This window comes from Urocampus carinirostris, chromosome 20 (assembly GCF_059441175.1).
Source record: "Urocampus carinirostris isolate Australia breed hairy pipefish chromosome 20, RoL_Ucar_1.0, whole genome shotgun sequence".
Classification (NCBI taxonomy): Eukaryota; Metazoa; Chordata; class Actinopteri; order Syngnathiformes; family Syngnathidae; genus Urocampus; species Urocampus carinirostris.
Genome location: NC_142368.1, coordinates 29,395,935 through 29,408,965, shown reverse-complemented (window position 1 = coordinate 29,408,965; position 13,031 = coordinate 29,395,935). Strand labels below are relative to the sequence as shown.

Genomic DNA, 13,031 nt, shown 5'->3' with positions numbered 1-13,031 from the left:
GGCTGTAATGGATGTTGCATTAACAAATTGTCACGTTAATTTTTTTATTTTTTTTTTAAAAAAGAAAAGTACAATATATAATGAAGAATGAAAATTTAAAATAAAAAGGTTGACCGGGTTGCAATGGATGTAGCATTAACAAACAGTACACAGATACTGTCAAAATGGAATATAGGTCATTCTTATGATTTATAATATAAGTGTGTTTTAAGTCAGATTCATTTATAAAGCCCTTAATCACAAAAATGTCTCAAAGGACTGTCGGGAACCAGGAACGGAGACGGGAACCCAATTGCGTTAGTTTCTAAGTTTTATTTGAAAAGAGATGTAAGCTGGCACCCACGATCCAGTGATCGTTGATTGTGGGGAGCAGGTCGCTTTGTGACCTGGAAGTCGCACTTCTCTTAGCGGGAGCTGAAGGTTCGCAGCGATTGGACGGACGGCAGTCCCGTGACAGGTAGGCAGAATCAATACGTCTTAGCGGGGAGGTCGATGGCCAGGGCAGGAGAGTAGCTCGTAAACGTGGGGCAGAAACAGGTCGGAACCGAAGGCAGGAATCAAAACAGGAGAGTAGTCTTTGGTACTTGCTAATCTGGCGAAACACACAGGAACACAGGAGTACAATCGGACGTCCTTGTCTGGACGCTGACCGCTTAAGAAGTGAATGTCAGCAAATTAGAGAGCGCGCTCCGGCGTGCCAAACGATTGCCACAGGTGTCTTCACTTCGGCAATCATGACAAGGACTGCACAGGATTACAATTACACAACTAGACAATTCCCGCGGCAATTGTAAGAGTTGTGATTGATCTGGAAGATGATCCCGGTATGTATATATAACCCCGGTTGTTAGCATTATGAGTTAGCATAAAGTTTTTAGCTCAGAGAGATGTTTCTGTTATTTTTTACTTGGTTATGTGGGGGGACTCTGCCCCCCCACACCGGTACTGGCAAGTTCATTTGAGATGGGCCCACAACCGTTAGCAACAAGGATATGCCTTGTGGAGGTCTAAAAAACACATTCATGGTAAAAACCATAGTAATAACACTGTTATTACACTTTAAAAACTTTTGAAATATACATGTTCAAATAGAATGGGCCGTTCAATTTTAATTGGCCCATCCGGAATGCATTGAGCCCATTCAATTTGCTGAGTCGTTAGCATGTTAGCATTAGAATAATTTTGCAGCATGAAGAAGTTAGCATTTAGCCGTTAGCATCACTTTTTAGCATGTATCCGTTAACATAACTCATCAAATGAGGCCATTAGCATAATTTTTAAATATTAATTCGTTACAATATTGCCATTACCAAAAATTTTTTGCATGAAGTTAGCATTTAGCCGTTAGAATCACTCTTTAGCAGTTACCCATTAACATAACTCGTCAACACTGCAAAAACTGCCTCTAAAAAAACTAGAAAATCTAGCCACTATTGCAGGAAATTTACTTGTTTCAAGCAAAATTATCTGCCAGTGCAGCAAGAAAATCCGACTCATAAAGTTTTCTTGAAACAAGAAAAAAAAGAAAAGAAAATAAGACACCTAAAAATGTTATTATATGCAGTAATACTATAAAGTGTACTTGTCAAGTTTTTTTTTGTCTCATTTTAAGATATTTGTGCTTGTTTTGGAGAATTATTGTTTAGAAACAAACTGGGTTTAAGCCAGGATTGCTCAAAAGTAGTTAGCAAGAAGGTTACAACAAGATCAATATTCTTGTATTAAGTTGGAAATAAAATAGAAAATGGGTCAAAAACAAGATAAATTTGCTTTTAATAAGTAATAAAAATCTTAGGCGAGGAAGTCTTGTTTCAAGAAATTCTCTACGTTTCGATATACTATACAAATGCAAAAATAGTTTTAATGTGAAAATTACCATTTTATTGGCAAACCACAAACCTTTGTCATTATCACAAAACACAATTGACATACCAGTAACAGAAATACTCATTTTCTTGACAAGATCTTGAAACGTTTGTTGGCGAACTGTAAATCAAAGTTATCACTTACACATGTATCAGTGAACTGTCAAACAGACAACACATTTTTTTGCCTACAGGATATAGAGTGCAAGTTACCAATTTCTAAAAGAGAACTGCAAACATTCTTTTTTGTCTAATTTTAAGAACATCAGTTGGGTTGTTTTTTTTTAAATCAATGCTTAAACTCAAAACAAGGCAATTAAAACACACACTTACAGGGAGACTGAGAGGCCAAAGCGTAAGGGGTCACAAATGTTTTATAACAGAAAAAGTTCTCAAAGTACGTACATGGCTGGGTGTGTGGGTGTGTTCCCGAGGGGAGGCAGCATTATACAAAGTTATGCAAAAAAGGCCATCCAATCACTTCTTGCTCGTTTGAAAGCTGGTGTGGCATCTTTGTCATGGATTGAGTCCCCCAGGGTAGGTCATATTTAATACATAATAGTATGCAATTATGTAGAATACTGCATCCCCTAGGTACCTTTTGGGTGATGGGATTGCTTCGGTTCCAAGGCAGAGAAAGGAGTCTAGATTTTCATCCACCAAAAGGAGTGGTGTGGTGAGTGGCCTTCTGTTCAGGAACGTCTCGAGGTCCTCTGTGGGCTTAACAGAAAAACACAACATCAGTAGGACAGCAATCACATCCCTCCATTCCCCGACTAAACATGACAATTTAGTATGAACAGAATAGAGGACCAACAAAAGGAGCAGCCATATTTGAGAAAGTTTAGTATGCACTTATGTAAAAGTTTGTGACTTACCAGAAGAACATGAATGAGCGCTTCAGAGGTGGATATCATTTTCTTGGGCACAGCAACATGAGACGGGAACAGAGCTAGCAGCATGGTCAAGAGGTTTATTGCTTGCTCCTCTAAAAAAAAAAAAAAAAAATCAAATCAAATATTTGTCTCTCAGTATACAGAAACAAACAAGGATACAGATTTGATTGGTATTATGTTGGCTGTTCTTACCAGCTGAAAGTGACATTGGAGGTTTCATTGCCCTCTTGTAAACCCCATAGAGGCATAATCTAGATTTGAATTCGAGCCACCGCTCCCTCAGCTCTTGCACGTAGTTGGAGTTGTTGTCTATTATTCGTCTTAGTTCATCAAGAACCTTTGGTGGGGAAGACACACAGAAGTGTTGTATGGAAATATCCAACACATAGTAGTTAAAGCATCACTTGAAAACAACAATTATATGTAGAAAGGTATTCTGAAAAACTATGTTCCCCTTCCCCTCCTCCATTTGTGAAAATAATTCTATTCACACTGATGATAAAACGCTAATAGACAGGTGTGTTACAAATAACTTGCGAAACAGATGGACTATCAGATATTCTAAAGAAGGAAAAATCACACCACAATGCATAAATGCTGTTTTCCCTGTCTACATGCAGAAATAAAACCAGATTGCTCATTTTCATTTTTCAGAGAAAATACATGAAAGGTTTTCCTGCATGTAAATGGGGTCTGAAACAGCTATTTAATGTATCAAAGCAGTATGCATCCAATGTTCAAAAGAACAATTTCACTGTTCAACTGAATCAAAGTGTGAATTGTGATCATACTTACATGATCAATATCTCGAAAGCATGGATATGCCTTCAATATTTTTGCCGGTCTGTCTTGTTCCCTTATTGTGTCCGAATCAATGAAGGCCCTCTTCCCCTCAAACTCAAGGTCAAGAAGTTGTGCCACATCAGCTCTGGTCTGTTTGGTATTGCGATATAGAATAGAATAGAATAGAATAGAATAGAATAGAATAGAATAGAATAGAATAGAATATGCCTTTATTGTCATTGTTACAACATGGGATATGCTGTGACAACGAAATTGGACGACTCCAGTCCCACATTTACAGTGAGGATAAGGAAACAAAGAAACAAGGAACAAAGTACTAACTGACTTTGTTGTCCTTGGCGGGGGTGGGGGGGGGGTGGGGGGGTGTTGTGAGGGTCAAATAGAGTTCCCGAATGTTTGATCTTCCATTACACAGTCCAGCGTTTTTCCGAATTGCTCAGTCCACAATTAGTAGATTTGGGAGTCCACAATTGAAAGGATTTGGGAGTACAGTCAATAAACATGCCCGATTAAAGTCGCCGTCGACGATAAAGCTCCGTTGGGGTAGTGCAAGCTGATGTTTAGCAGCGGGCAGGAGATATAGCGCTATGCTAACGTTAGCATCTGGTGAAACTGTTAGCGGTTGTGTAGTGTTTAGCCTGGGCCATGCGGCTGTCCTGCCTACATTCTAAAAAGGTAAAAGAAAATATCACAACACGATTGAGGTCAAAATTATTTGCTTCTTGCTAATGTTATTCATGCTATTGTTTCTACTGGAACAAAGACAAAATGTCCACGACAGCTAATGAAGACATTCATTAATATTACTTGATTAGAAACAGGAAAAGGCAAACATTACAAGGTCAACATTTTCACCCCCCTGTAAAACAATAGTATTTATGAGAGTTTTCTGGTGCCTGGCCTTGTCCTTTTCTGATTTTTCTTGTTTCTGTTCAGCCCACCAGTTGAAAATTTCAATAAAAGCTGGAGATGTTGTCTGTGCCCTCCTAAAAGAAGTAGAACTATGTGCAGTGCTGATTTATCTTGTATTTTGTGTAATTTCAATGAATGGGTCTACTCCATTGTGAATGCTACATTTTGTTTTATAAAATTACAGAGAGCATCAGCTTGTTTTGCTGGAGTGCTGGTTATGACTTGGGGGTCCCCTTCACTTTCTGGGCTGCTGATGGTGCTACTGCAGCTTGGGGAGACAATGAAAGTGAAAGTGCTGGAGTCAAAATCCCCCTCATCTTCTTTCTCTGTGGCGCCAAAATCAAGGCGTCTCTTTTTTTCCCCTTGCTGGTGTAGCCCCCTGCGTTTTGCGTGGAGTCCTGATGTTTTGCAAAAGCAGGATATGCATGTGTGGATACTGTATATGCAGGGATCAGAATGGAGATTTTCATTTTCAGCTGAAATAGCCAGGGTCCAGGAATAAAGCAGGGAGGAGACCCCAAACCAAAGCCAAAATACCGAATTGAGTTTGTCGAACGTTGGGGTTGTATAAGCGAGTCCAAGTAGGTCTGAATAAATGGGCGGAACCATATAAAGGAACGCAATATACAATTATTAAACAAAATCTATGAACTATCTCAGGGGAAAAATATAGTGTTCTCATTTATAAATATTAAATTTGTGTTTCGAAGTAAAGACTATCCAGTTTTAGTTAGGACACTGTACGGGTCAGTCACTTGCATTGTAAATGGCATCCCTATTGTTTTGATATAAAATTCTCCAGCGCGAAAAAGGCGGAAACTAGCACCTAACGTGTGCAACACCATCAACAGAGGACAAAGACTAGGAACCTTCCCGTGGTGTCCTGCGAAGGGCTCTCTCCCGGGGGAGCCTTACGAATCCAACTCAGTCCACTCAGACTCGCTCTTTCTTTCTTTCTTGGTCCTCTCTCCTTCTTTGTCTCTCCTTTTCTCTCTTCCCCCTTTACACTCTTGTCTCTCATTTTCTCTATCCCTCTCTTTCCTACTCTCTCCCCACCTCTCTCACTCTCTTTTCCCCCTTTTTGCGTTTTACTCTGTCTGTCTTTCTCTCTTTCTATCTGTCCCTCTCTTTCTCTCTCTTCTACTCTCCTCTCTCTGTTCTTCTTAGGGCGGGCGACTTCGAGAGCAATGAGCGAATTGAGCTGCGGATCGCCACCAACAACGTCCGGAATTGGAGGACTTTTTTTTTTGCCATCACGGAGTCTTGGCTTTCCCGACGCCGCATTACATCACCGGCTCGAACGAGACGAAGACTCCGGTAAAAACAGGGGTTGGAGACTACGCTCTACAATAATAGCGAACCATTGACACACACTGCTCACTAGATATGGAGTTTCCAGCTATGTACCGGGAGAGTTAATTGTGGTCTTTGTGTTTGCTGTATACTTTCCACCGCTAACAGTTTCACCAGATGCTAACGTTAAGATAGCGCTAAATCTCCTGCCCGCTGCTAAACAGCAGCTTGCACTACCCCAACGGAGCTTTATCGTCGACGGCGACTTTAATCGGGCATGTTTATTGACTCTACTCCCAAATCCATTAAATTGTGGACTGAGCAATTCGGAAAAACGCTGGACTATGTGTAATGTAAGATCAAACATTCGGTTGTGCCCGGCAACTCACACAGGCTTCGTCTGCTTGGTTTGCTTGGGTCGCACCCTGTCAGGCCTGGCGGCACAGGACAGTCGCAGCCCCCTCTCCTTCGGAGAACTACGGAGCCTCCCACGAGCAGGTCTGGCGCTACTATGGATTACCTTATGCGCCTTGAGTGACTCAACGACGACACCATCAACACAACCAAACTCGATTTGATTACAGTACAGTGGGACCTCGCTACTTCGCGGTTTGACGTTCGCGGGTTCAGAGCTTCGCGGGTCTAAAAAAATAATAAAAATTATATATATATATATATATATATATATATATATATATATATATATATATATATATATATATATATATATATATATATATCTCATCATCTCATTAGCTGCACCGCTTATCCTCAGTAGGGTCGCGGGGTGCTGGAGCCCATCCCGGCAATCATCGGGCAGTGGGCAGGGGACACCCTGAACTGGTATCCAGCCAATCGCAGGGCACACAGGGACAGACATCTCACTCGCTCTTTCACACCTAGGGACAATTTGGACCGCCCAATTCACATGAAATGCATGTTTTTGGAATGTGGGAGGAAAACGGAGTCCCCGGAGGAAACCCACGCAAGCAGGGGGAGAACATACAAACTCCGCACAGGAAGTCTGGAGCTGGATTTGAACCCACGCAGGAGGTTCCCATGACTTGAACTGTGCCGCACATGCGCTAACCACTGCCTCACCGTGCTTTATATATATTATATATATATATATATATATATATATATATATATATATATATATATATATATATATATATATATATATATATATATATATATATATATATATATATATGTACAGTGCATCCGGAAAGTATTCACAGTGCTTCACTTTTTCCACATTTTGTTATGTTACAGCCTCATTCCAAATTGTATTAACTTAATCTCTTATCTCAAAATTCTACACAAAATACTCCATTATAGATAGATAGATAGATAGATAGATAGATAGATAGATAGATACTTTGTTCATCCCCGAAGGGAAATTCACATTTCCAGCAGCATCCCCGAGCTGAGAACAATCGAGAACAATCGAAAATAACACGGGAGCTGCTGGAGTGGCTGCCATTCGTGACGGCGCCGGAAGAAAAGATTCAATTTGAATCATGTACAAACAAACAAACAATTGAATCATGTACAAACAAACAAACAAACAAAATATTCATGTTTCAATAAGTGGAGTGTTAATAAAATGGGGGGAAAAGAATTTCTGATATTGATATAACCAGGTAAATCTAATTTTAAGTTACCTGTCCAAATGAATGTTGAGCATGACAATGTGAAAAAGTTTTTTTTTGAATTTATTAAAAATAGAAAAACTAAGAAATCATATTTACATAAGTATTCACAGCCTTTGCTTAATACTTTGTTGATCCACCTTTGGCAGCAAATACAGTCTCAAGCTCAGTCAGGTTGGATGGGAGACGTTTGTGCACAGCCATTTTCAGATCTCTCCAGAGATGTTCCATCGGATTCAAGTCTGGACTCTGGCTGGGCCACTCCAGGACATTCACGGAGTGGTTCTGAAGCCAATCTTTTGAGATCTTGGCTGTGTGCTTTGGGTCGTTGTCCTGCTGAAAAATGAACCTTCGCCCCAGCCTGAGGTCAAGAGCGCTCTGGAGCAGGTTTTCATCCAGGATATCTCTATATGCATTCATTTTTCCTTCTACCCTGACTAGTCTGCCAGTTCCTGCTGCTGAAAAACATCCCCACAGCATGATGCTGCCACCACCATGCTTCACTGTAGGGATGGTATTGGCCTGGTGATGAGCGGTGCCTGGTTTCCTCCAAACATGGCGCCTGGCATTCACACCAAAGAGTTCAATCTTTGTCTCATCAGACCAGACAATTTTGTTTCCCATGGTCTGAGAGTCATTCAGGTGCTTTTTGGCAAATTCCAGACGGGCTTCCATGTTTCTTTTACTAAGGAGTGGCTTTCGTCTGGCCACTCTACCATACAGGCCTGATTGGTGGATTGCTGCAGAGATGGTTGTCCTTCTGGAAGGCTCTCCTCTCTCCACAGAGGAACGCTGGAGCTCTGACAGAGTGATCATCGGGTTCTTGGTCACCTCCCTGACTAAGGCCCTTCTTCCCCGATCGCTCAGTTTAGAAAGGCCGGCCAGCTCTAGGAAGAGTCCTGGTGGTTCCAAATGTCTTTCATATACAAAAAATGGAGGCCACTGTGCTCATTGGGACCTTCAAAGCATCAGAATTTTTTTTGTATCCCTCCCCAGATTTGTGCCTCAGGACAATTCTGTCTCGCAGGTCTACAGACAGTTCTTTTGACTTCATGCTTGGTGTTTGTGCTCTGACATGCACACTCAACTGTGGGACCTTATATAGACAGGTGTGTGCCTTTCCAAATCATGTCCAATCAACTGAATTTACTGCAGGTGGACTCCAATTAAGCTGTAAAAGGATCTCAAGGATGATCAGTCGAAAAAAGATGCACCTGAGCTCAATTTTGAGCTTCATGGCAAAGGCTGTGAATACTTATGTAAATGTGATTTCTGAGATTTCTATTTTTAAAAAATTCAAAAAAAGTTTAAAAAAAAAGTTTTTCACAATGTCATAATGAAGTCTTTTGTGTAGAATTTTTAGATAAGAGATTAAATTAATACAATTAGGAATGAGGCTGTAACATAACAAAATGTGGAAAAAGTGAAGCGTTGTGAATACTTTCCGGATGCACTGTATTTATATATACCGTATTTTCCGCACTATAAGGCGCACCGGGCAATAGGGCGCACCCCGAAAAAATAGTTTTTGGTCCTATTTTTGACATACATAAGACGCACCCGATTATAAGGCTTACAATGGGAACGTGGACAAAACAGTCAGATAGTTCAGTCCAACTTATTACCCCCTTAATATTCCCAAAGCTTGCAAAGACGCAAATACGTGTCGAGAACACGTGCGGATGCTGTGTCCGTACAATGTCACTCAAATGCATCGTTCCATCATTCAGAAGGTTAAAGTCTTGGGATTCAAGAAATGCCAACCATTCCCTAGTTTATATTTTCTTTTTCGCTCGCAACTTTACTGTGCATATGACCATAAACACTTGGAATTGAGTTTAATTTGAAAATAGACACTCTATTCCATCCATTATCTGCACCGCTTATCACAGAAAAATCGAGTTCAGTCTGAAACAAGATATATAGCCGGAGTAGCTCACCGAAGTCGTTGTGTTCATGATAATGTGCAGCCGTGGTCCTCTTATATCAGTGAGTGTAGTAAATCCAGAATAAAATATTTACAAATACAGTATAGTAAAAAATGCTTTCTGTATGCCGTCAGCCACGTGCTATACAAATTCATCTTTTTCGGCCAATTGCAGGCTTTGTTTTGCCGTGAAAGCCAATGCCAGCCTGTAAATGATAAAAAGGATCCGCCTCTTGACCTCCGAATAACTTTAGCCAATAGTGATCGATTCAACTGATGATTGACACATCTTTTTTGGCCAATTGCAGGCTTTGTTTTGCCGTTTAAGCCAATGCTAGCCTGTAAATGATAAAAATGATCCGCCCCTTGACCTCCGAATAACTTTAGCCAATAGTGATCGATTCAAATGATGATTGACACATTGGTTAGCCAATGAAACGCCGGTAAATAAATCTCAGCATACACCGCGGACTACTTGGTGTTCGGGGGAAAATCTAGTTGGCGGCTGCAAGTTAGTTGCAAGACTTTGCGAACTAATATTGATCCATAAATAAGGCACACTGTATTATAAGGCGCATGGTCAGCTTTTGAAAAAAATAAAGGCTTAAATGTCTATTCTTAACACATCGTACCTTATAGTGCAGAAAATACGGTATATATATATATATATATATATATATATATATATATATATATATATATATATATATATATATATATATATATATATATATATATATATATATGTGCGGCACAGTTCAAGTCATGGGAACCTCCTGCGTGGGTTCAAATCCAGCTCCAGACTTCCTGTGCGGAGTTTGTATATTCTCCCACTGCTTGCGTGGGTTTCCTCCGGGCACTCCGGTTTCCTCCCACATTCCAAAAACATGCATTTCAGGTGAATTGGCCGGTCCAAATTGTCCCTAGGTGTGAATGAGCGAGTGAGATGTCTGTCCCCGTGTGTATATATATATATATATATATATATATATATATATATTTTTTTTTTTTTTTAAGCATTTTTGAAGGGGCGTCGCTACTTCGTGGTTCCACGTTCGCAGGTTCAGAGCTTTGCAGGTCTAAAAAATAATAATAAAATAAAATAATAAAAAAAAATATATATATTTTTTTTATTTTTTTATTTTTTTTCAAGCATTTTGGAAGGGGCGTCGCTATTTCGCGGATTTTCAATTTTTGCGGGTGGTTTTGGTCCCCATTAACCGCAATAACTAAATAATAAGACTTTCATCATCACGGATTCAAAAGACACGCTTCTTACTTTTGGATTGATAAATAATATTTTTGTTGTAGATTCATCTTTATTTTGTTGCGAATATCAAATATATGATACATTGGATTTCATTCGAGATTTACTGTCTTATGAAATTGCTGTACCAAATGCTGCCCTGGCAACAGAGTTCATAGATTTGGAGAAATTAGCTGATTACACTGCATACCACTTTGTACCATTTAATGAAAAGATATACATTTTTAGAAAATATGACTTAACTGGTGTGCTCTTGAATTCGAGTGTTTATAATGACACATTATGAACGGCAGAAATTGTGCTCATTTATGCATGAGTTTACATTTTGACAAACACTAAATATATTTGATATTTGGACTGAGGCTTGTGGGGGCTATCTGTATGAGCAAGGCCTAGCTGGCTCCGGACTTAGGACGCAGAATTAAATGTGATTCTATGCAATTTTAACATGTTCGTTCTATGTTGCCACTTTGTGCATGTGATTGGCAAGATATTTGTGTGTGTTTAGCCCCTGCCAAGCGGATACAATGTAAATATGTGAACAAACCATGTGGTGAAATGCAGAGCTGGGGATTAAGATGGAAACTGCATGAGTGCTGTTGTGCCTACAAGCCAATCAAACTTAAGGACCTCTTACACAAATCTCCTGATTATTTATTTTGTTAACATTATTTTGGTGTTTTGACGGGTATGTCATGTTGGATGAAGGCGTCTACCAAACATGTAACCATAGCTATAATTTAAAGTAGTTGAGGTATTCCCCACAGTGTTTTGAGAAAAGTTCATGCTTTGTTATTGTTAATGGTCGACTAAATTGATAAAATCAGATTTAAGTTTAGTGACATTTACAGACTAGACATTGTTTCCCACAGTGCTTTATAGTTAAGGCTACACCTGCTACCTTAACTGGCTAATGTCTATTCTTAAAACATCGTACCAACAGTAAAAGGTTTAATATTGAACACTAAATTGTCCATCCATCCACCCATCTTCTACCGCTTTGTCCCTTTCGGGGTCACGGGTGGGAGGGCTGGAGCCTATCCCATTTACCTCGGGCGTAAGGCAGGGTACACCCTGGTTGAGTCGCCACCTCATCACATGGCCAACACAGACAGACAAACAACCATTCACACTGCCACACTGAATTGTACCTGAGTAAATGAATACATATAATGATTCATAAAATCAATTCTTACATTATCTCAATGAGTTGGGTTCCATTCTTAAAACAAGATGATGTGAGTCTTGAAACAAGTAAAAAATATCCTTAAGCTGAGTTGTTAATATGCCTATAAGCTATCTCTCGACAATTTAAGATACATTTGCTTACAATTACTTGAATAATCTAAGTTAGTCGGCACAATATTAATTTTCTTGAAACAAGTGATAGTATCTTAACTATCTTCAGCCTGAATAAGTAAATAAGTCCCAAAAAAATTGTGATCAGATAAAAACACTGAATTCAAGTAAATTACACTAGTCCATACTTTCAATTTTTGCAGTGAACATGAGACCATTGGCATAATTTGTAAATATGAAGTCATTAAAATATTGCCTTTACCAAAAATGTTTAGCATGAAAAAGTTAGCATTTAGCCGTTAGCATCACTTTTTAAAATGTACCTGTTAGCATAACTCATTAACATGAGGCCATTAGCATAAGTTGTAAATATGAAGTCGTTAAAATGTAGCCAAAATTACCAAAAAATTTTACTATGAAGAAGTTAGCATTGCCGACAGTGTTTACAGCTAGCTTGCGCTAATACTTGGGCTGGCTGCGCCAGCCCAACCATTGCTGACAGTGTTTACAGCTAGCTTGAGCAAATACTTGGGCTGGCTTAGCCAGCCCAACTTGTCACCAACAGTTTTTACTGCTAGCATTAGTAAGCATAGCATCAACCTCTCATCGCTAATACTTGGGCTGGCAACTGATCACCAACAGTGTTTACAGCTAGCTTGCGCTAATGTTGCGGCTGGCTATGCCAGCCCAACACTTTGCTAGCGGCGCACATAGTTAGCATCCTCTCGCTAGCATCCACTCTTTGGAATTCACCATTTACCCTTGGTTAAAGGAAATTTGGGTCGGGCCACCCTGGACAGTCCCTGCTTACTATGACTACCGTCTGGAAAAGCCCTCGTTTCCATGACTACCCATAGAAATGAATGGGCCCATGTATTACGGATGGGAGAATTTCAAAACGCATTATTCCGGATGGGGACTCGTATCGCTGTGAATAGACACACAACAAGAGTCCCGGTCGGGCCGAAATTTTTGGTATATAAATCGATGGGGTATTCTAAAAGCTCTGGGAGGAGTTCGCCGTTAAAAGTCGGCGGAAGAAGATAGATATAATAATAATATCTCGGAGGATTATAATAGTTGCAAGCACAACTACATTGCCCTGTGCTT

General features: G+C 39.8%; 1 long non-coding RNA gene across 1 annotated transcript; it reads right to left on the bottom strand.

Moving 5' to 3' along the window:
• Positions 1 to 2,807: 2,807 nt before the first annotated feature.
• Positions 2,808 to 3,700, bottom strand: LOC148346824 (uncharacterized). The gene is made up of 3 exons (XR_015848215.1): positions 3,557 to 3,700; positions 2,954 to 3,098; positions 2,808 to 2,853 (listed from the first exon to the last, which is right to left on the bottom strand). It is a non-coding gene; the product is annotated as an uncharacterized LOC148346824 (long non-coding RNA).
• Between the last annotated feature and the right edge of the window lie 9,331 nt (positions 3,701 to 13,031).